Source organism: Myxocyprinus asiaticus, chromosome 24, assembly GCF_019703515.2.
Source record: "Myxocyprinus asiaticus isolate MX2 ecotype Aquarium Trade chromosome 24, UBuf_Myxa_2, whole genome shotgun sequence".
Lineage (NCBI taxonomy): Eukaryota > Metazoa > Chordata > Actinopteri > Cypriniformes > Catostomidae > Myxocyprinus > Myxocyprinus asiaticus.
This window is the reverse complement of record NC_059367.1, coordinates 29,975,940-30,001,796: the sequence shown is the minus strand read 5'-3', so window position 1 is coordinate 30,001,796 and position 25,857 is coordinate 29,975,940. Positions and strand designations below refer to the sequence as shown.

The 25,857-nt window shown below is 37.7% G+C and overlaps 1 protein-coding gene across 4 annotated transcripts in view; it reads right to left on the bottom strand.

The window, feature by feature from the left end:
* The window catches only part of LOC127414758 (calponin homology domain-containing protein DDB_G0272472-like), a 68,924-nt gene extending 50,361 nt beyond the window's left edge, over positions 1–18,563 (bottom strand). For 2 of the 4 annotated variants that reach the window (XM_051653014.1, XM_051653017.1), the window contains exon 1: positions 18,240–18,563. The gene's annotated coding sequence lies outside the window, so the exon portion shown is untranslated. Of the gene's footprint in view, positions 1–2,361; positions 2,446–12,072; positions 12,473–18,239 lie in introns of those variants that run through there. The other 2 variants (XM_051653015.1, XM_051653016.1) reach the window with 2 other exon arrangements.
* Positions 18,564–25,857: the final 7,294 nt, after the last annotated feature.

Below are 25,857 nucleotides of genomic sequence, written 5' to 3'. Positions count from 1 at the left end.
TTGCTTCGTAACTTTCAAATAATTTCAACGATCTTCTCTTTATACTAAAAGTCATGTTAATGTCAATGTTAATCTGTAATTATTCAGCAAGGTAAACTACAATAATACATGAAATGAATGCTAGACTATGTTCAAGATAATGCAAAAAGACCCATTCATTAGTGTAACATAACTTGGTTATACAGAAAATATATACATTCTATTATTATAAAACAATAGTGCATCGATATATCAAAATTACAGTTGTAATGAAATCACATCAATACTGAATTGTGTCAGCATATTTATAATGTACAGTCTAGTTTATAAACAGCTACTGTCATCATCCACCAAATTTAGCTAACAGCTATTGATAAAGCTGGCTAGCTAGCTAACGCCAACATTGACTGCATTTATACGATAGTCTATGTATCATGCAAAGAAAAGTGATTACTTCAAACTAAAGTCTCGCATAGTCAGACCTATACCCACACTTTGTTTTAGCCCTGTTCCAGCACTGGAGAGTCAAATATAATATACAGTCTCAAAGTTTGTATTAAAACATTCATAACTGTGTAATTTTAATCATGCTACTTCATCTGACAGCATGATGTCGATGAATCACGTTCAGCCTCTTTGTACGTTACGTCATTGTTTTGGTCAATGCTCACTCCCGTCCCTATGGAGTGTGTGCACGAACAGGTAGCTGGCTGCAGTTCACTTAACGGCCACAGGTGTCATTAATAACAAGGGTTTATGAATCTTACATTCTGCACCTTTAAGCACTGCTGCAGATTATATAAAATGCTCTCCCCTAGAGAAAGTTAATTTTTAGAGACAAGAGAACTGATTCCTTGTCAAATTAGAATGATATCTTAGTTTTATCGGAAGTATCATCTGTAATCAGCATTTCAAAAGCCACTATGGCCAGTTGTGCAGTCCACCAATAACATTAGAGTGGCGGCAGTCTTTTTTTTTTTTTTTTGTGGTCAGCAAGTGAAAATGAGAGACCAACTAAAAACTTGAACTACTGGGCCAACCTGATCGGCAGAAAAAATCCTTATTGCTGATGAGTTCTGTACATTTTATTTTATGTACATTATTTATTTTAAAAGGTAATTCTTAGACAAAACCAAACATTTTTAAAGTAGCCTTTGTTTGGAATAATAACCAAAATTTTATTAAAATTATAATTTTTCTATTAGTGATTAAATTACATTCTTGCTTCAATATGTAATCCATTATTTTCCAGGGTTTACATTATCCAATTAAACCTGAACCATTCTACATGCAGTTTTTTTTTCCATGTCAAAGATAATATTATCAGATTATACAGTAACAAGTTTTTTGCCCAAGATTTTAAGCATATTTTTGGCTGAAAATTCAGTGTTTGCACTACATTTTAAACCACCAAAAAAAAATCAGATACAAAAAAAAAAAAACAAGTGTCCTCAGAAATCCTTTTGTGGTGGGGTGTGTCTACAAACCCAAAGCAAAAGCACATTGCTCTCTTACTCTCTACCTCTCCATTGCTGTGGACTTTGCCTTGGCAGGTACAGAGCTCTCAAGAGCACATCGAGCACTTTACTAACATGCCATAAATCAGATGCTGTGTGTGTATGGCTGCATTAAATCAGGATGATTGGACATTGCCAAGGAGGGAGGGATCAATTTCCTGAATTAAGAGCGCAGACTGAGAATAGGTCTGTGTGTAAAAATCCTGCTCGGTTCTGCTACTAAAGGCACATACACATCAAACATCAGGAATTCACAGGAGGAGACAGTGAGCCATATGTGCTAATGCAATACACATGCCAGTCTTGGAAGCTCCGTGCTAATCATACATGTTCACACACAAATAAAACCTGCTTCATATCACATTCACATACTTGTGTTAATGCACATATGTATGCCATGCTGCCTAGTGCAGTTATTAAATTGTGCTTTGTCTGCAGTTTTCCAACACCACAATAATAACAGTGGAGCCCTGGTTTTTGTGGTAACCACACAGTGATGTCATATCATATAGAGAGGAGGCGGAGCCAGACTTTGATAACTCATCGATAACTGTACAACTAAGACATCAGTATCCTTTGTAATAAAAAACCACACATGCACAAACACACACTTGTTACCAGAGAGGCTGTGTGCTAATCACTGCTTGATGTAACATCTTAACTGAAAACTAATAAGAATGTTTACAAAGACTTTTAAGATGCATTCGCGCACATAACACAGACACAAACACACTGTAAACGCATATTCAAATGCAATGCATGTGTTGCAACATGCAAAGAAGACTTAATCACTTGCTTTTACAAATAAATGAACACAGCAAGCAAAGGCATTGACCAAAGCAAGATATTTACCAGCACGACTGACCTAAATCTACAGATCACCAAACAATCCAACACATTTGATATGGCTTCTTAAGTAAAATCTTAGTTGTGTGGTTGCGCAAGGGGGACAGAAGCAGTGACATGGAAGGAGGGGGATGGCTAACAGATAATCAGCAAGAAAACGAGGGAGAAAGACTCCGAAGGAGGAAAGGAGGAGGATCCTGGTCAGAGTTTGTGGACTTGCAGCTGCTTGTTGACAGGAAATGCCTTTGCAAAGCTGGATTGTTTAATATCTACAGATTCAAACCCAGAGTGTTTAGGGAAGTACAGTAGTTCTGACATTCCACAGGGACGTTTACACACAAACACAATACAGCCATTGACCTAGAAACATTAAAATTATGTTGTACAGCCTTGCATTATAGTTAGCCTTTATTTCACATAATGTCCAAGAGGGTGAGATGCAGATGTAAGAATCTAGGCAGAGAAAAATCAAAGACAGCAAAAATGGGTGAATCTTAAAAAAATAATAAACTAATAAACTAAATAAAACTATAAAAGAAATGTCTGGCCAGATTACCTCAAAATCCCCGGTCAAAAATGACCGGCCTATTAAAAATTTCTTATAAATCTCTCATTATTCTTTATCATCACCAAATATTGGATTAGATCCTTTTGTCGACTTGTTTTCTTTTAATTAGCACAGGTTTTGTATTTCTTTTTGGAACTTATTGATCATAGGCCTCACTGACCTGAGCTTAAGCACCTCTGTTTTTTAGTTAAAAAAAAAAAAAAAAAAAAACCTTATTTGTGGATAATTTTGGCAATATTAAATATGAAAACATTCTGTACTATTTATCACACTTGTGTGCTTTAATGTTTCACCAGGACATTTGTTTTAAAATGCTTTTATTTTGTACAAATTACACAAAGTCACACGAGTTCCCAGTCAAAAACGACCGGCCATTGAAAATGAATGGGGGAGATCAAAAATGAGAGAAAAATTGAGTGTTCAAGAGCAGGTTCATCAAGTTAATGTTCACATATGTGCATGTGTGCTTGCAAACATAAAGGCCTAGGATATGCACACACACACAAACCCAAACACGCTCACGTATACGCACAAACTCTTGAGTATTACGTGCTTTTTCACAGAGATGAACTTTAACCTACCCTGAAGAGCATCAAACAACCATTCATCCATCCAACATTACCACACACACACGCACCAGAACTGTCTTTGCCCCACAGTGACCCCTCTCCAATAGACTCTATCTTTGAGGATCTTTCTTTTATCAAGAATTGTGTGTTTCAAATGCAGAGCACACATTTGCAAGGCACATGCAACAAGCTATTGTCAGTCATGTGCATGACGACACAACCACCAGGTGTTTATTGATTTGGTTTGTTGTTGATTAGAAAATATAACAGAAATATGAACAGTATTGGTATTTCTGTTCCATGAAATGTTCTTTATATTACAGTGCTAATGTGTAAATGGGCTTACGCCAGTTTCCTTTGTCACAATGGTCAGATTTGACAGGGAACACCACAAGTCTTACTTTGTGCCCCTTTTCAGAAAATAAAAGCATTTCAAAATAAAAGTCCTGTTTTTTGTGATCTCCATTCACTTTCAGTGGCTGGTCATCTTTGACTGGGAACACCACAATTCTATTGATTCTATTGGAGAGGGGTCACTGTGGGGCAAAGACAGTTCTGGTGTGTGTGTGTGGTAATGTTGGAAGGATGAATGGATGTTGGATGCAGTTCAGGGTTGATAAAGTTCATATCTGTGAAAAAGAAAGCATGTAATACTCAAAGAGTTTGTGCGTGTACGTGAGCATGTGCGTGCTCGTGTGTGCACGCATGTGTATGTGATCCGAGACCTTTATGTTTGCAAGCACACATGCACATATGTGAACACTAACATGTAAGAAGCAAGCATGTAATACTCAGAGATGTGCGTGTACGTGAGCATGTGTGTGTGTGCGCATGTGTATGTGCACGCACACAGATCCGAGGCCTTTACGTTTGCAAGCACACATGCACATGTGAACGTGAACATGTAAGCATGCATGTAATAGTGCCTGTAAGTGAGCGTGTGTGTGAGTTTGTGTGTGTTTGGTAATGCTGGATGGACGAATGGACGTTGGATGCAGTTCAGGGTAGGATAAAGTTAATCTCTGTAAAAAGAAAGATGTAATACTCAAAATAGTTTTGTGTACATGAGCATGTGTGTGCTAGTGCACGTATATGTCCGCGTGCACAGGTCTGAGGCCTTTATGTTTGCAAGCACACATGCAAATATATGAACATGAACATGATGACCATGCTCCTGAACAATACATTTTTCTCTTATTTTTGAATTCCCCCATTCATTTTTAATGGCCGGTCATTTTTGACCAGGAACACCACAACTGTGACTTTGTGCCATTTTGTACAAAATAAAATCACTTCAAAACAAACTTCCTGGTTAAACATTAAAACACACTAGTGTGAAAAATAGCACAAAATGTTTTCATATTTGATTTAATATTGCCAAAATAATCCACAAATATTGTTTCTTTTTTTTTTTCACTCAAAAACATAGGTGCGTAAGATCAGGTCAATGAGGCCTTTGATCAATAAGTTCCAAAAAGAAATTCAAAACCTGTGCTAATTGAAAGAAAAGTTGGCAAAAAGATCTAATCCAATATTTGGTGATAATATAGCAAAATGAGAGACTTATAAAGAATTTTTATAGGCCGGTACTTTTTGACCAGGAACTCCAAAAGTGTAACAAGGTAAGTATTAGTCCAATAGGATAACATTAACTAATATTTACAGGCAAAAGAAAATTCTCTTTGGGTCAAAATGACCAGAACACAACATGAACAAGAAGCCCGTTTTTAGAACTATAAAGATTTTTAAAACATTAAAAAAAAAACAATCATGTCTGGACAGAATGGTTTTCATCACTGTATTATAGTAATGAGAATATTTTATTTATTTAAAAAATACAATGAAAACTGAATTCCTTGGCAATAGAATAAATAAAAAGTGATAATGCTTGCATGAGCAAGCATTGTAATAGCTCACCCCAAATATTTAAGTGTGTCATAACTTACTCACCCTCGTCATTTCAAACCAGTATGACTTTTTTCGTCATTGAAATTGCGGGATGAGAAGAATTGTGATTGTGACTGTCAAGCTCTAAAAGCAAATTAAAGCACCATAAAATATATAGAATATTGGTTCTTGTGTGTATTGTCACCATGGCAAAATTGAATGAGTGAAAGTGAACAAGATTTCTGTGCCCCCTTACGATACCTCTGCACCAACACTTTGAGAACCACTATGTTAAGGCCGTGGTGTACTTCATATGAAATCAAAGAATGAATGGGTGTGACATTTTTTTGAACAAAATTGGGCCACAACAAAGGTGTTTTTGAGTTTGTTTCAGTGGTTCATAACTAGGGGTGTAAACTTTTTTCTGACAATGATTCGATTAAGATTCTTTAACTAACGATTACGATGCATTGTAAAATCTCAAATTTGGTCACGATTCGATCCGATTATTTTGGAATGATTCATAAAATAATTCAAAATAATAATAATAATTAATTTAGACAGCACAGACATGTACCAGACTTGAGCACTAGAGTCACAGATGGTTTGGCTTATACACCGATAAGCCAAAACATTATGACCACCTGCCTAATATGCTGTTGGTCCTCCGCGTGCTGGCAAACAGCGCCGACCCACCGAGACATGGATTCTACAAGACCCCTGAAGGTGTCCTGTGGTATCTGGCACCAAAGTCCTGTAAGTTGCGAGGTGGTGCCGCTGTGGATCGGACTTGTTGGTCCTGCACATCCCACAGAACCTCAATCGGATTGCCATGAAGGGGTGTACCTGGTCTGCAACAATGTTTAGCTTAAAATCACGCAGATACGGGTCAGGAGCTTCAGTTAATGTTCACATCAACCATCAGAATTGGGGAAAAAATGTGATCTCAGCAATTTGGACTGTGGCATGATTGTTGGTGCCAGACTGGCTGGTTTGAGTATTTCTGTAGCTGCTGATATCCTGGGATTTTCACGCACAACAGTCTCTAGAATTTACTCCGAATGGTGCCAAAAACAAAAAACATCCAGTGAGCGGCAGTTCTGTGGATGGAAATGCCTTGATGAGAGAGGTCAACAGAGAATGGCCAGACTGGTTTGAACTGACAAAGTCTACAGTAACTCAGATAACCATTCTGTACAATTGTGGTGAGAAGAATAGTTGGTGCTGGGTTGGCTATTCTGAGATGTGGGTTGGCACTGTTTTGACAGCACGAGGACCTACACAATATTAGGCAGGTGGTTTTAATGTTGTGGCTGATCGATGTGTGTGTGTGTGTGTGTGTGTGTGTGTGTGTGTGTGTATATATATATATATATATATATATATATATATATATATACATACACACACACACACACACACACACACACACACACACACACACACACACACACACATACATATACAGTACTGTGCAAAAGTTTTAGGCACTTGTGAAAAACTTTCAAAGTGAGGATTTCTTTTAAAAAAAAAAAAGAATAATGACATAAATAGTTTTCATTAATCAATTAATGTCATACAAAGTCCAGTAAACAGAAAAAGAGCTAAATCAATATTTGGTGTGAACACTTTTACCTTTAAAACAGCCCCAATTCTCCTACTTACACATGGACACAGTTTTTCTTGGTTGTTGGTAGATAGGATGTTCCAAGCTTCTTGGAGAATTTGCCACAGTTCTTTTATTTATTTAGGCTGTCTCAATCACATCTGTCTCTTCGTGTAATCCCAGACTGACCCGATGTTCAGTTGGGGTCTCTGTGGGGACCATGCCATCTGTTGCAGGGCTCCCTGTTCTTCTATTCTATTCGCAAAAGGAATGTTTGGAAGTCTAAAATGTATTTTTCCTATTGACACACTAAAGCTGAAGATATAAATAACCATCTCAAGACAAATGTTTTTGGGAAACATCTTATGTGCCTAAGACTTTTGCACAGTACTGTGTATATTACAATGGCAGCAAAAAGTTTGGAATAATGTACAGATTTTGCTGATTTGGAAGGAAATTGGTACTTTAATTCACCAAAGTGGCATTCAACTGATCACAAAGTATAGTCAGGACATTACTGATGTAAAAAACAGCACCATCGCTGTTTGAAAAAAGTCATTTTTGATCAAATCTAGACAGGTCCCATTTCCAGCAGCCATCACTCCAACACCATATCCTTGAGTAATCATGCTAAATTGCTAATTTGGTACTAGAATATCACTTGCCATTATATCAAACACTGCTGAAAGCTATATCGTTCATTAAATGAAACTTAACATTGTCTTTTCTAAACGTGTTTGTTTTTGAGTTGCCACAGTATGCAATAGTCTGGCATGTCTTAAGGTCAATATTAGGTCAAAAATGGCAAATCATCAGTCAATCATTGTTTGCGGAATGAAGGCTATACAATGCTTGAAAGATTTCATACAAAGGTGTACACTATAGTCTTCAAAGACAAAGGACAACTGGCTCTAACAAGGACAGAAAGAGATGTGGCAGGCCAGATGTCAGGGCTCCAGACTAAAAAAAAAAATTACTTAGGAGCCATTGGCTCCTAAACTGAAACATTAAGGAGCAAAATGGTTGTTTTTAGTCACAAAATCACAGAATTCCTCGATTTAGATTGCAATTCAGAAACAAGATAGAAAGCAGAAGAAAAGGAAGACAGCTGATAACCCATTAATCGGAGAATTAATTAACAGTATACAGTAAATAGTTGAGAAGATAAGTTTGCATTCCCTTTTGTCTCATAAATGTTCACACCCCTTTCGTAACTTATACAAATATAATAGATAAAAGATGTTTTTTTTATTTAATACTGCTCTTCACAATCTACATTACAGATAATTACATAAAATATAGTATGCATATAGTAGTTTGTTGTCTTCTTGAGTATCAATGAATACTTGCACCTTATGTAATAGTTGTGAACAAGTCCCTCAATTGTCCTAAGTGTAAAAAGCTTGATCTCATATATATATGAATGATACGGGACTTTTAATTATAAAGAAGCCCGAAAAACACATGGGGACTCTTATTTTGAAATGTCTGCACTCCCTGTTGTGAGCTCACTGACGGCTGATTCACTGAGAAAGTAAATCTGATTCAAACTGCAAACCCGAGTTCCTGAGTTCAAACCTTAATTTCTTTTCAGGTGATTCATGAAAAAGATCCGGTTCAAAAGAGTCGTCAGAAACAGAATGGGTGAAAAGCCTCGCAAGACACACTGGTGCACGTTCTATAGGTGTATTCAATAACTCACAAGATATCTGAAGAAACCGCATATGAACGCACACAACCTGACTGATTTTAAATTATAGTCGCAATAAATACTTTTTGGTCGCATTTGGACCATTTTAGTCGCAGTCTGGAGCCCTGGATGTACAACTAAACAAGAGGATAAGTATATCAGAGTCTCTAGTTTGAGAAATAGATGCCTCACATGTCCTCAGCTGACAGCTTCATTGAATTCTACCTGCTCAACACCAGTTTCATTTACAACAGTAAAGAGGAGACACGGGTGCAGGCCTTATGGGAAGAACTGCAAAGAAAAAGACACTTTTGAAACAGAAAAACAAAAAGAAAGTGGGCAAAGAAACAGACATTGGACAACAGATAACTGGAAAAGAGTGTTATGGATCTTAAACCCATTCAGCTTTTGTGGGATCAGCTAGACTGTAAGGTGTGTGAGAAATGCCCGACAAGGCAGCCACATCTATGGCAAGTGCTACAAGAAGCGTGGGGTGAAATGTCACCTGAGTATCTGGACAAACTGACAGCTAAAATGCCAAGGATCTGCAAAGCTGTCATTGTTGCATGTGGAGAATTTTTTGATGAGAACACTTAAGTATTTTTAAAAGTATTTATTTATTTATTTAAATTGTAATAGTAATTTTTCACGTTATTAATGTCCTGACTATAGATTGTGATCAGTTGAATGCCACTTTGGTGAATAAAAGTACCAATTTCTTTCCATTAGAGCAAAATCTGTACATTATTCCAAACTTTTGGCCAACAGTGTGTGTGTGTTTGTTTGTGTGTGTCATCAGTCAGTACAAAATATTTCATTGCTATCAATTAAACTTCATTCAACACTCAGCTTGCAAGCTGTGTAAAATAATAATAGTAATAATCCTATCATGTGGTACCTGCTTTTAAACATTTTGACCTGACCTTCATCATCAATTAAATTCCAAACCAGGAAAAACTGATAGCACCTCAAATAACTCATAAAAACAATGGAATGGTAAACAAGAGAACCATCCTCAGACACATCACTCTAGGTGTCCATTAGACAGCATAAATTAACAACAGTAATTTCATTTGAACAAGAAGTTGCAGAAAATAAATCAAAGCATAGGAGTGACTCATGCTGTGGTTTCAAAACGTGTTCTTGAAAAAGGAGTGGCAGACAAAGGGTAATTAGGTGCACAGACACACTGGCTACTCAGTTATGTTGTTATCAATGGAACAATATCATTGTTCTTAAAAGGTACTTAAAAGTGCAGTATGTAACAATTTTCATGTAATATTCGCCTTTTTTTTTTTTCTGCCAATGTGTGAACGGCTTGTAACGCAATTTAAAAAATGAGCCCTTCCCGGACTTCCTAGGTTGCCTATTAAAGCCTGTAGACTGATTTTCATGTGAAGGGAGCGGGTCGGTTTTGTCGGAAAAATCCAAAGGATGTGACGTTTATGCACTCCCGAGAGCCTTGCCACAGTAATCGCTTCTCTTCCACTATTCAACATAGTGAATAGTGGATAACATTTATCTACTGAATCCCGTCTGGCTAAGTGGGAACGTGATTGTGGTCGAGCAAAAAACTAGAGTGAACATCGGAAGGGCATTTGATTCCTGGAGGGACCTTCGTTCCGTTTTGGGGATCAAAACCGACCCTGAATTGGCGTTCTTATTATTGGACAGGTAAGCTTACATAACGGCAAAGCATGTGAAATATAGTGCCATAAGGACTGATCTGTGTAATTTTAGTTAAACTACAATAACACATTAAATGAATGCTAGACTATGTTCAAGATAATGAAAAATACCCATTCATTAGTGTAACGTAACTTGGTTATACAGAAAATATATACATTCTATTATTATAAAACAATAGCGCATCGATATAACAAAATGAAAGTTGTGATGGAATCACATCAATACTGAATTGTGTCAACATATTTATAATGTACAGTCTAGTTTATAAACAGCTACTGTCATCATCCACCAAATTTAGCTAACAGTTATTGATAAAGCTGGCTAGCTAGCTAACACCGACATTGACTGCATTTATTTGATAGTCTATGTATCATGCAAAGAAAAGTGATTACTTCAAAGTAAGTCTCGCATAGTCAGACCTATATCCACACTTTTTTTAGCCCTGTTCCAGCACTGGAGAGTCAAATATAATATACAGTCTCAAAGTTTGAAGTAAAACATTCATAACGGTGTAATTTTAATTATGCGACCTCATCTGTCAGCATGATGTCGGTGAATCACGTTCAGCCTCTTTGTACGTTACATCATTGTTTTGGCCAATGCTCGCTCGCGTCCCTATGGAGTGTGTGCATGAGTGCGAGCACGAGCAACAGGTAGCTGGCTGCAGGTCACTTAACGGCCACAGGTGTCATTAATAACAAGGGTTTCTGCATCTTACATACTGCACCTTTAAAGGTGTCATGAATTGGATTTTTGGTTTATTTTATAAAGCTCCTTGAGGTCCACTTATAATGTTGGTGTGATTTTTTTCATTAAAAGTCATAATTTAGGAATAATTGGTCGTTTTCTACCCAGTTTTTGTGAACTCTGATTCAAATTCTCCATTTTTTGGGGCATGTGTTCTTGAAGACTTCAGTGTAAATGCCCACTGCTGTGATTGGGTAACATCTTTGCATGTGGATAAGTGTAAACGCCCCAGCCATTACACACGTGTGGGGATGTTTTGAAAACTTCAGATGGTTAAAAAAATGACAACCGGGGGAATTCATCCATACATGTTTGAGCCAGAGTCTGATCTCGAAATTGAAGAAAATTACCCCCTCCACAAACTCAACGGATACTGCAGTCTGTGACAGCGTGGTAAGTAATCACTGTAATTTACTTGTCTATTTGTGTAATAGGTATTATTTTTATTGTTGTTTAAACCAAGACGCGACACAACGGTGTGCATCTTGTTACATAGTTGGGGCATTTTCCAATGGTGAAACATTTCTGTGTTTTACAAATGCTGAGTAACACATGACAGTACCAAATAAAGTGTAAATACTTGGTGCTATCACATTTATAACTGTGGAAGGATACACTTCATGTGCACCATGTAAACATATCATGATACACTGTCGCACTGTCGTTTGTCATATAATCATCTTTCATAACATATTCAGTGTAGTGACAAACGCATACATTGTTCATTACAATGAGTCATGTTTTCATTAAAAAGGAAAGAGATTGTCTAAATATATTTATATCAGTACTCTTTAGGTGCATCTGTAGCAATTGTGCCATCATGCCAACAGAACAAGAAAATATATGCTGCTTAGAGATCCCTGTGCATTAAAACTAATACACGAGCATCTAAATCACTAGGATCAAATCAAATACTCAGTACACATCTAACAGTTTGTAACATATGAAGCAAAACAATTAACATGGATACTCACACTTGTTTGTTGCGACATCCCTGTCGGGTCCAATATAGTTGGCACTGCATCAGCTTTTAACTTAAGTCTCTCTGCAAAGCCTGCTTTGAACTGTGTCTTGTTTGTGAAAGAATCATCGGTAAAATGAAGCAAGCAAACAAACATATTCTTACCGACGTGATCCAGGACTTCATTAAAAATAAACGTCAGCCATTCTTTCTTAATATTGGTATCCTTGCGAAGCAAATGCAAGAAATCTAGTTTCCCACAACCTGGCACTGCACAGTATCTTGATATCTTCGTGGCCATCGTAACACCTCCTGTTTCTCCAAAAATAATCTCACCGCTCTACTCTAACGGCAAGACCGGTGGGCGGGCCTAAGCAGTGTCGACGATAATGTAGGCGTTGATCTGTTTATGCAGAGGCTGGCCCGTGCTGATGTAATACTATGACGTATTAGTGAGGAGGAAGTAGAGTACAAGTCATTTTGGCACCTTGGTTTCAATAAAGCCTTTTATTTTTTTTATTTTTTTTTTTGGACTAACAAAGACGTTTTCGGTTCTGAAATTTACAGTATGTTTTTATAGTGCTATGAACTCTTATGTCAAGATATCATGGTAAGTTTGATTTTCCAATTCATGACCCCTTTAAGGAGTCCAATACATAGAAATAGGAAAGATAAGAAAATAATAGGAAACACACTGATTATGGCATCCTAAAATTTACAAAAACAAAGCCTTAAAGGAATAGTTCACAAGAAAATGAACATTTTGTCATCTTTTAATAACCCTTAGATCATTCCAAACTTCTATGACTTTCTTTCTTATGCAGAAAACAATAGCAGAAAATTTCATGAGTAACCAATGTCAGTTTTTCAATACAATTACAGCTGATTGTGACACTTTAAAGCTTAAAAAAGGGCGCAAAAGTATAATAAAAGTAGCCCATGTTACTTGTACGTCAAATTCCAAGTTTTAAGGTGAACAATAGGCTTTGGTCGGAAACAAGCCAAAATGCAAGTCATTTTTCACTGAAAACCTTGAAGTCCGTTGCACGTTCATGCACGTTATGAGAAAAGCTTGGCTCGGCTCGTTCACACGAGACCTTGTGTTGTTTAAGGCTAAAAAAACACACGTTCTCATGTTTCCCTCAAGCACTCATAAACGCACAAACGGATGACAAGATTTTAGCTGAATATTGACTTAAATGCATTTTCTTTTTTGGGTGAACTATTGTTGTAGATAGCAATGCCAGCCTAAATGTAAAAATCGACAAAATAGGTGATGTAATTGTGTTTCTCTGTAAAATAAATAAATAAATAAAAATAGCATCTAGAAGGCAAGATTTAAAGCTGGTGTAATTTTGGCGCCACTAGCATCACCAAATGGAAATGCAAAAATAATCAGTTTTCAAACATTCCAGAGAACTCCCCCATCTTCCATTGGTTTTACAAACAGATAGTCCCGCCCCAAACTCACTGTTATGGCCAATGTTGCTGTGTTACACAGTGTCCTAACTAGATGCGTTGTGATCTCCCGACACGCAATAAAAGGTGTCTTTTCCACGTTAATCACAATTTTTGTCCTTACCAGCCGCGACAAGCGACTTTGACTTGTCACTGTTGCAGCTGGTAAGGACAAAAAATTCTTATTAACATGGAAAATACACCTTTTAGCGCATATTGCGGCGATAAAAGTTCTTGCACCATAATTTATCTGAACTAGAGAAGTAGCAATATTATTTAAAATGTCATTACGTCATTTAGAACTTGTGCTCAAAGTGATTATGACAAAAATCGATTGAAAAAAATCATAATTGACGATTATTTCCCTTGATACTCTAATTGCAATTAATTTTGATTATTAGAACTTACATTAAAAAAAAACGTATTTGGTGTGGATCAACTGCGTGCCTTATTTTTTTATGAATAACACATCCTAAACAAGCTGAGAACTGTGTTCCAGAATGACTTTATTTCTGTTTTATTCATCAGGAAATCGAGACCTAATCCTAACCCTAAATGGTCAACTTTGCACTGGCCTTCTCAGAAGCATAAAAAACAAAGCTGTTTTCAAATTTTTAATAAATCATACACAGATGCAAGCAATAGACATGTCTCATATTGGTTACAATTATTAACCACTGCAAAAACATACGTTAAATAGAAAAAAAAATGAAAATTTTGATGTAACACGAGTACATGGACTGCTTTAATTGACACTTTCATGATTAGTTCATTGTGGCAGCTGTAATTGTAATCTTGATTATTTATTCGATTAATTGTGCAGCCCTACTTGAAATGTTTGAATAACTACTGCAATAACATCAGTTCTTAAATGCAAAACGGTTCTAATAGGGACAACATAACACACCTGATGTCACAATGTTTCCAGCTAATTTTGCAAAGAAAAGTCCCGAGTCATCTGAACCAAAACATAGGCCTAATAAGAAAAAAAACAGCCAAGCTGCTTAAATCTCAAATAAAATATTAGTGTAGCCTACCCATGCAAAACCCTTGACAAAATGAAAAATAACAGGTAGCCTGCACAGAAGAATGACAATGTAACGAAGTTAACTTTTTTCAGCATATGATGTATAGTTTTACAACAGCAAATCTTTCAACTAATCTGGCAAGAATCAAGGTAAGCAACGACCAACTGATTGCCCTGAAGCTTTTTTTACACCACTGTATTTCCTGTCTGTTTGTTGTTTTTTTTTCTTTTTCATTGTGTATGTGTGTGCACCATTGACACTCTGGTCCAGCCAGTTTTGCAGAAGGAAAATACATTCCATTCTCTACCTGAAGAACAAAAGCAATGAATGAGCACCACTGGCAACGTTTCAGCACACATACAGGAAGCCTCCCTAGTGTAGTCCATTACCTGCATCACCTAAACTTGAATACACCAATTATTGTGCATAAATGTCCTGACAACAGAACATTTAACCTTATCAGCCAGGATAGGAAAGGCTACTGGGAAGTAGAATTTTCTGAGCACCACAAGCTATAAAACAGCAAAAAGTGGTAGAAAGAGAAAGAGTCATTATGCCTATATAAGAGTTGAATTAAATTAAGATTCAACTGAATTCACCTCGATCATCTGCTCTGACACAGACATGATACCACTTCCTTTAATGACCACCTAATGTACTGTATGCAAATGTTTTAAGAAAGAACAAAGCTGATGGGAGGGAGTCAAGAGCTACAATTCTCACTTCCAAAACACAGATGAAAACAGATGGATGAACATCACAATATGAGTGGGGATGAAAACAAGAGTTTTTGGGGCACTTTGCTGTAAATCAGTCATGGGACAAAAGTGTGACAAGTGCAGACGATTGAACAGTTTGAAAATCTGCTAAAAGATTTGGGTGTTTTGATCAAACTTTTGAGAATTAATTAAGAACAGCAATAAGGGCAGATATTACCAAACACTGCTTTGAGACTTTACATAAATGTATAGGTATTTATTCTTACAGTGTGATAAAACTGCATACTAACTTTGTCTGACTAAGTTATCCAGTACTTCAACTCCACTGTCTTGATTACATAACACAGGTAAAACATGTCGGCCTAAATCTCAGAAACTTTCACACTATGTAAGGAAACAAAAAAGTGTCCGGATTTCATTTTTGTCTTCTGCTCTTGAACAAAGCCGTCGTGTTCTCCTGTCCATGATCAGAAGCACAGAGAAGATGTGATGGATATGCGCACCGTCTAAACAGAACAGCCTCCCCCTTCATGTTTGGAGTGCAAGTAGCAGAACTGCGGACAGCCAAACATGCTAGTTTCAGTGCGGCTATGGACTGCGGTCCATTCTGACGAGTGATTTCGATCTCACCACGGTGTTTCGTAAAAGCCCCTATCATTTCTGTTCTGCGATTGCTGCTGAAGTCTTGCACCTGCCTGGAACCGCTGTTATCTCTTTGAGTGAGTTTGAATTCTCTGCTGTAATGCGAGGCTGCCGAGCTCATACATAAGGCAGTGCTGTGATTGGATGAAAAGCATTCCTTCTAATGAATATGGGAAATGCTCAGAATCAAAATCACAACTTAGAGTTTACACATATACTTAATATTTTTTTTACGTTGTTTCAACTTTCGTTTTTAAACTGAAAGAATGAAATGGCTCAATAAAATGCAAATATAACCACTTTCACCTTTGCAATAAACATAATGAGTGCTATTCTTGTTTTCAATGATGTGCAACCTCTACATATATGTTAGCCTAACATCTCAAAAATGTTGTTTTGTGGTTTCATTACCCTTTAAAGCCGATCAGGCCGAAGGCCTTATGTTGGTTTGTTAACATTTACATTTTTTACAGTTGGAGTTTGAATAGACCTTATTCACAGCAGCGCCACCTTTGATTTTTTTTTACAGGAATGACAATGAGGATGTGAGGGACAGACGTACCATCTCTTCAATGGGTTGTACAGTTGTTTAAAGTGTTTTTGGATCGTTCTGCGGACAAAGCATTGAAAAAACATCTTTTCAAGAACATTCAGTAGACAAAAACTCCAGACAGCATGAGTTGTGGAAAATCAGATGTGATCTAGATTAGAAGCTTTTTACAGCTTTATACCATGCGTGCCATTGAAGAGATGTAAGTCTATCCCTCACAGCTTAATTGTCATTCCCATTAAAAATCAAATATGGTGCTGCAGTGAATAAGGTGAATTAATGAACATTCCGTTGGCCCATTTGAACATTCCGTCAATGCAATCTATGGGATTTTTACTATTTTTGTTCATCCACTGTGCGAAAACCATTGGTCTGATCAGTTAGAAAAGACATAGCACAAAATTCCAGAACAGTCTGATGGTCTGTGTTGAGTTTGGTGGATGTGCTTGAAATTTCTAGGAGTTACAGTCAGAAATGTTGGTCTTTGTTTAGAAAAAAATTGTAGAATAACAGTATGTTGGCTTTGACAAGCCAGCATAATAAACGAGAAGCAAGCTAACATGAGCCATTTACATTAACACTGGCTGTGTCTCGTTTGGAAGGCTGCGTCCTCCGGAGGTCACATTTGTCGGCCGCATACGTCATCGAGGCTGTCTCGTTTCAGAAAATACGAGTAGGTCACTTCGAATGCAGCCTTCGAATGCGACCCTCTTTCACGGAAATTCAGAGGATGCATGAGGTGTGTCCTTCGTGGGCACTCACAACCCACAATTCTTTGCTTCAACAGAAATGTCTAAAAAAATTACGCCAATATGATGTTCAAACGCAAGGAATGTTAATTCCCAAGTTGAAGTACCTCAGTAGATTGGTGCAGTGTATAATTTATATTAATATATTAATTATATTAATATATAATTAAAATAAAGTATTAGACTAAAAGTACACCTGTAAAATCTATTTTCTTTTCTCTTTACATCATTATAACTCTCCTAAAATGTACCTCATATATTCCCTTCTAAAGGGACTTTGTTCCCTTCTCACTCAAAGCGCTCGCGCTTGTTAAAGAGTGACGTGCTGTCATAGCAACCATGATACGTTCCGTTTCAGTTTGTCCTAGGAAGGCCGCCTCGTTTAAACGAGACTTGTTTAAAGGGGGACACTCGGTATACTGCAACCTTCAAAGGACGCGTCCTACCTAGCACGCAGACTTCGAAGCGAGACACAGCCACTGTATAAGAAATACAAAGTCCCAAAAACTAAAAGCTTTAAAAAATAATCCATATGATGGAGAAATAATGGCAAAAAAGCAAACACTGAATTGCCATTATAGCAAAAGTTGCAGCCAAAATAAGTTAATACAGTTATTGTTCCTACTGAAAAATCATAATACCTTAATATGATATTGGGATTTCCTTCACACATTGTATAAAGCCTCACAATCTTTCTTTCATTTTGCTTCAGCCTATTTATTTTTGTTTTATTTATATTTTGTTGACAGTGTTGGCGAACACCACAATCCAAAATGTTCCCAATGGAAATTTACAGTAAGTAACAACTGTGTTAACTTTGCAGTCGCCTACAGTATGTTTGCGAAAACTGTGGTTACCATGGTGTATTTTGTAATGAGCAGAAATGTAAACAGCTTGTCTTTTGAGTTTCTTTGTTAGCTCAGCTCGGTTGACTGGCCTACTTTATAACCAATTTAACTAACTAGTATAAAGATGAAACACAAAAGCTAGTAAAAGACACATACATTGAAAAGTGCAACATTTCATTAACGCACCTTGTCACGAACTTAAAATCGATGTCTGTCTGTCCCACATGTGCGTGTTCTGTTTGGGATGTGAGCTCAAGCAAACCTCGCTGGTGTCTGTCGGTTGGGTCTGACGTGAGCGTCCTGTTGATTGCGATTAGGGTTCGGCTTGTCCGATGGTGACTCTTTTAGTTGCTTTATCCTGTACGGTTCTCACCGGGACATCGTTCTTTATTATTTTACCGCTGGTGCAGATAGTTTATCTAGCAAAAGCGTGCGGTCTTTCTGTGAACACTATCGCATGATTGGATCACACACAAACATGCTGCGGCAGCCGGAAAGATGGAGGTTTTGTTTTGGTACGCCAGACCGGGACAGTGTGTGTGTGTGTGTGTGTGTGTAGGGGGGGAATTCGGTGCGCCCCCTCGTGAAGGATGATATAGTAGCATTCAACATGTTTTGACATTCAAAGATGATCTTGTTCACAAGCTTGTGTCAGTGATGCAAGACAAGACTTAACGTGTTTAATTAACACTTTATAGTTAAACTGTATAGTTAAAATAAAAAAATATTTTGAGATGTATTTTTTTTTTTTTTTTTTTTTTTTTTTGGAAGTTCAATATTTTTTGTTTGCTTTTCAATTTAAAATCATATCTGCTTTTCTCTAAGTTGGTGGTTAAAATATGCATGAAAAATGCTAACACTGTCGCTTGTAGCTACTATACATTACTTTACTATGGCTGTGAGGTCGGGGGTAATTGTAACACTACTTAAAAAATGAAAAATGTTTGACTAAAACTGAAAAACTCTTAAAGGTGCACTCAGTAATTTTTTCCTCATTAAAAAATGTTTACTCCTAAAGACATGAATTGTAATTTTTCAATATATGTAGGAAATCATGGCCACTCACATTAAAATGAAGACTCCAGTCATATCAGTAACCTTATAAAAGCTGTTTTATTCTACATGGAGAGGGTCCACACATGGGGGCTGCCATGTTACAATCACATGACCAGAAAAATACTACTAGCTTAATCTCAGTAACCGTCCTGTTATTTGACACTTTCACTGGCTGACTGTGAATACTACATTTCTACAATAGCATCTGAAACTGAAAACTATTGATTTTAAATGATGCTGCATCCAAGCCGCTAGGCGTCAGTGCAAGATGACACAAAGACAAAAATTACGCAGTGCACCTTTAAAGGTGCATACTGTATGTACTATTACTGACGGCTGAAAGTTTTAGTACCAAAAAGGTTAAAATTATCTATTAATATTATGAGTATTAAAACAATGATATTTCTACTTTGAGTTGCTCTTATTTGAGATACACCGGGTTCATATATGATTAAATAAATTATTAAAGTGTTATAATCACTCCAGTAACACTCTGGACTTATTATGATCTTGTCTTCATAATATACATCTAGTAATGGTAAATTACTCTGACACATTTAAATGTTGCTTATGTCAAAAGATGGCAGATTTGTGGTCATTTATGAGTAATGAAAGGAAATGTTAAAAAAAAAGTCTCTGTTCTCCACTACCTGAACTTCCTTAAATTTACCAAATAAAAGATTAAGTATATAAAAATTTTAAATGAAGTTGTTATTAAATCTTTTTCCTCCTAAAACACTACCATCATGCCACTTTAAAAACTTTTGAAAAGTACTTTCCCTTATAAACTGTAGATTGATCAGTTTTGATTCATATTGTTCTTTCAGCCAGTTGAACCGGTTATATGTTGTATAAGAACAGACAGGAGTTTTTTTTTTTTTTTTTTTTTTTTTTTTTTGTAACACTTATTATTTCCTCCAGTCTCCTGTGTAACTCAGGTATGAAGGCACACCATATTATTTTATTGTTCAAAGCACATTTGTAATGAGTCTCATAGTAAGAAAGGTAAGAATTGCATTACTCCTTTGTAAAAATAAATAAAAATAACCCTGCCTTTGTGTAAAATATACTTCTGCCATACACTGTATAAGCATTGGTATAAACCACTGGCACGTACCTGTTTACATATTAGCTTGTTTTATGTCTTAGTTGATATGCACATCTTAAAATGGCACAATTGTGATGTGATCTTAAACACATTAGCATGTGTACGACTAAAATTCTATAGGTGATGAAATCATGCAAATGGCAGAACTGTATCTAAAGCCAGTATCGTAATATTTGGTTGTCTCTGTTTTCTCTGATATGAGAAAGGTTTTTGAGATTTTTGAGATTTGGCTCTCTAAGAACGGAATTGAACAACAGCCCTGTTTTGAGATATTTAAAACCATAAAGTATTTCCTTAAAATGTTTGATCTGCATTGTTTTGAAGAAAATTTGGACAGAAGATTTTTATGAAGGTGACATAGACAGATATTTTTTTCTTTCTTTCTTTTTTACCAGTTGAACTGCTATTGGTAACATGAGAACAGGTTTTTTTGTTTTGTTTTTTTTTTTTTGCCACTCATTTTCATTTCCTTCTAGCAGGTTGTGTGACTCAGGTATGAAAGTGACTATTCCCATTTAAAGTCGGGTAAGAAAAATAGCCTTACTTTGCTTTACCAAAACAAAACACACATTTTAGCACTGGTGTCATTCTAAAGATGTACTTAGTAACTATTTTAGCTAGTTTTGGCTCTTTTCCGACTTCCACTTTGTCACTTTGACAAGAATGTATCTAATAGAGTCAGTTGTGGTTTAATAGCATTTTTGTGGTGGTGTTAATGTTTTGGATTTGTTAGTGTGAAATATTGTACATTGACAGACACAGCCAAAGTTCCTTAAAGATGAGAAATAAATTCATGTTTGATACGTGTCCACAGTATTGAGCGTTGCATAGGGTACAATGGGGCTAAAGGCACACCTTTAGGAAAATTTGCTTTTTTCTGGTCACAAAATGTATCATGATTGAAAAAAAAAAAATTGTGTTTCTTTTTATTGATTATTGATTATTGATGGAGCAACATAATTTGTGTGAAAAAAAAAAAAAAATAACTGAAGGTTGTTTTGATTAAAATAATGTTTTTTAAAAAAGGTGGTGAAGGAGCCCTTTACCCCACACATGGAGGTAAAACAGCTTTTAGAACTGCTGTTCTAAAAGTGTTGCATAATTAATAAATGGATGAAAACAGAAGTTGTAATCCTCCTGATAAAGACAACGAGGACGCCAGTCAGGCCACACATCACAATAATCCTGTGAAGATGAGTAATCACATGTACAAGGAATCAACTAACCGAAAGGTGCAACTTAAGCATATAAACAGTATGGAATTTCCTCCTTTTTGTAAATCAAACTACAGTAACACTATAAATATTCATAAGAGTAAGTTATCATATACTGTAGTTATGTATCAATTGTCTTTTTGATCTGTATTGTGTCTGTCTTTCCTTTTGAGTAAGTGACGATAAGCTCTCATTTAAGCTTAAGATACCATGTGTGAATGGTATTACACAGTACACAGTGCCAAAAAAATAAATAAAAAGAGAGAGAACTGATTAGTAAAAAGTAGCTTAACAGAGAATTGGGGTTCATTCTAGTTTGACCCGAGTTAAAGGGATAGTTCAGCCAAAAAAGAAAATTCTTTCATTATTTACTCATGCCTCATGCCACCCCAGATGTGTGTGAGTATCAGGGGCGGACTGGCCATAGGTAGAACTGGGCATGTTCCCGGTGGGCCGCTGGGTAATTTGGGCCGCCCATTGCTTTGCCAGTACCGGCACATCCTACATGCGATATAGACAGCTGTCCTGGGCACCAACATGCCTGTGCAGACCCCATTACAGAGTGAATGTTCAAAACACTCTGTAAGGTAAAGCCTTTTATTTTGGTTTTTACTTCGAAAACCTTCATTGACTTTTATTTTGATGGAACTTACTAATCATATTGTATTTTCGTATGTGAGCAAAATCTCTGTACCTCACCTGGACTTCATTATTTGACATATATGGTGACAACCAAAGACAACATATTCAGTATGAGATGAGCTCTGAATAATTACAAAATGACAAATAACTGCAAGTTACAACAAATACAGTAACAGCAGCATATATAAAATCTGCAAACAGTAAAGTTATGAGCAGTACATAATCATTTGCATAATTTATTCATACCCATTAGTGGGAGCTGAAGTGTGGCTTGCTGAATAATGCTTACTTCTGACAAATTGCAGAAAAATATTACTTTGTGTCTATTTGAGTCTTTGAGGCTTACTTTGTTTAAAGGACAGCAGAAACAGCGCTTGTCAAAGCTTTGGGCTTGTCACTTTTTCTCGAGAATAATCTGGGGAAGGAATTAAAAAACTGCAGATATAAAGACACAACAAACTCACTTAGATTGAAAATATGAGCAAATAATCTGCCAAAAAAAAAAAAAGAGGTGTTTATTTTGTTTTACATGTATTTATATTTGTTTATATTTATATATGTACATATTTTATTTTTTTAAATAAACATTTACACAGTTCTGTGAGTAATTGACATTAAATTTTAAACATTGTCATCAGTGTCCTGCTGTGTGACACTTTCTTCATCTAACTATTTTATGATCTAGTACAGCTATACATACATATACAATATATTATTATTATACCTGTTGTTTCCACAACCTCATATTAACTAAGATAATAGTTTATTTGCACTTCTAGAAAAAAGTTGAAAGGTGATTAATATCTTTATGCTTACTTGTCACAGCACCTAAAATACACACTTTCCCTTGTACTTTCATGTAGATTTTAACCTAACATCTGTATGTTGGGAAAAAATGTTTTTAGACATGTTATTTGTCTGAGCTATGAAGTGCTTATTTTAGTACTTAGTTCTTTTTTATGTTTTAAAGTTATGACAAATTTAGCAGTGGTGGGCCCATTGTCATGACTAGCAGTCAATAGAAATGCCTTTTTTTTTTTTTTTTTAAGACAAAAATTTGAAACTGAGCCGGAAAATTAAATCAATGTGTTACAGGCCGGGTTTAGTGGGCCGCTCTGGGCCAGAAAGTACAGGGTCACTTTTTAGTCCCAGTCTGCCCCTGATGAGTATGAATTTATTTCTTCTGCTGAACACAAACAAAGATTTTTAGAATATTTCAGCTCTGTCCATACAATGCAAGTCAACAGGGTCCAAAACTCTGAAGCTCAAAAAAGCACATAAGGGGAGCATAAAAGTAATCAAGTGGTTGAATCCATGTCTTCAGAAGTGATATTATAGGTGTGGGTGAGAAACAGATCAGTTATTAAATTTTAATTCTCCCTCCTGCCCAGTAGATGATGATATGCAGCAAGTATGTGAATTGTCAAAAACAAAAGAAGAAGAATGTGAAAGTGGACATTTAAAGTAAAAACAATTACCCAAAAATTAAATCACCCACACCTACTGTATCGCTTTTGAAGATATAGATTTAACCACTGGACTCTTTGGCTTACTTTTATGCTGCCTTTATGTGCTTTTTGAGCTTCAAAGTTTTGGACCTTGTTGACTTGCTGTAACACTTGGGACATTCTCCCTAGCGGCCACTAGATGTCGCTAGAAGGATTTAGAATTTTAGTTTGAAGTTCTGTGTTTCCCTTGTTGTGTCTCTGTTCTCTGTGTTCCCCTTGATTTATCCCATCTGTGTCTTGTTAATCTTGTTAGTTATTGTGTATATTAGTTCTTGTGTATATATTGCCCTCGTGTTCTCTCTGTCTTTGTCAGATGTTTTCCTTTCATGGATGTAATGGTTTGTTTCGTGGTTGAGTTTTGAGATATTTATGTTTATTTCTTTGAGTTCTTTATTAAAAGCCTGCACATAGATCCTCCTTCTCTTGCCTCTTTCCTGCAAACGTACAGAACAACTGACCGATACTATGGAGTTCTCAGTTGGGGAAGTATTGAATTCAAGGATTGCTATCGGTTCGGACTCAGCGAGCCAGTGAAATCATGTCTGCCATGAGGCAGATGTGATCTTTCTTTGGTTAAGTTCATGGACTATGCTTTGAGGCTCACATTCTCCCCTTAGGCCTACACTGTGGAGTATGGCAGTAATCCCATGCCGCTGCCAGTGCCCACACCTGCCACGGTAAACGAGCCAGCGCCTGAAGCCTCCTCCGTCCATGAGCCAGCACCTGAAGCCTTCTCCGTCTGAGAGCCAGCGCTTGAAGCCTCCTCCGTCCCAGAGCCAGCGCCTGAAGCCTCGTCCATCCTAGTGCCAGTGCTCACGGCCACGGAGGTCGTTCCTCAGTCACTGCCAGTGCTCATGGCCATGAAGGTCGTTCCCAAGTAGCTGCCAGTGCTTACGGCAATGGAGGTTGTTCCCCAGTCGCTTCCAGCGCTCATGGCCACGGAGGCCGTTCCCCTCTCACTGCCTGTGCTCACGACCACGAAGGTCGTTCCCCTGTCACTGCCAGTGTTCACGGCCAGAGAGGCCATTCCTCTGTCTTTGCCAGTGCTCACGGCCACAGAGGCCATTCCCCTGCCACTGCCTGTGCTCACGACCACAGAGATCATTCCCCTGTCACTGCCAGTGCCCACGGCCATGGAGGTCGTTTCCCCTGTCACTGCCAGTGCCCACAGCCATGGAAGTCATTTCCCTGTCACTGCCTGTGCTCACGGCCATGGAGGCGGTTTTCCAGTCGCTGCCAGCACTCCCGGTCACGGAGGCCATTTCCCAGTTGCTGCCAGCGCTCACGGCAACGGTGGCTGTCGACGAGCCTGTCCAGTTACCTGAGGCTGTCGACGAGCCTGTCCAGTTACCAGAGGCTGTCCATGAGCCTGTCCAGCTCCCTGATGCTGTCCACGAGCCTGTCCAGTTCCCTGTACTCATAGAGCCTGTCCAGTTCCCTGAGGCAGTCAACCAGTCTGTTGCTCAATCCAGTGGTCAGACACAAGCTACCAGTCTGTTCATTGTCCAGTGGCCACCCACTTCCAGTATGATCCCTGTCCAGCCACTGCCATCCAGTCTGCTGACCCCTGTCCAGCGACCACCATCCAGTCTGCTGACACCTGTCCAGCGACCGCCGTCCAGTCTGCTGATCCCTGTCCAGTGCCTCCACCCTCTAAGTCTTCCACATCTCCGCCCTCTGAGTTTTCAACGACTCTGCCTCCTGTGGCTCTGCCCTCTGAGTCTCCATCTCCCTGGATGCCAGACCTCGCTCCCTTCCTGGAGCCACTTCCCTGGCCACCGGCTCCGCCCCCTGAGTCTCCGCCTCCCTGTATGCCAGACCTCGCTCCCTTCCCGGAGCCACTTCCCTGGCCACCGGCTCCGCCCTGGTCCCCTGGTCTAAGCCTGTCTCCAGGCCCTCCACCGGCTCCACGATGAACCAATCTTTTGTGTGTGTGTGTGTGTGTGTGTGTGTGTGTGTGTGTGTGTGTGTGTGTTATGGAGCATTAGGAGCCGCTCCTTAGATGGGGGCTCTGTAACACTTGGGAAATTCTCCCTAGCGGCCACTAGAGGTCGCTAGAAGGATTTAGATTTTAGTTTGAAGTTCTGTGTTTTCCTTGTTTTGTCTCTGTTCTCTGTGTTCCCCTTGATTTATCCCAGCTGCCTCTTGTTTACCTTGTTAGTTCTTGTGTATATATCGCCCTCGTGTTCTGTCTGTCTTTGTCAGTTGTTTTCCTTTTCATGGATGTATTGGTTTGTTCCTTGGTTGAGTTTTGAGTTCTTTATGGTTATTTATTT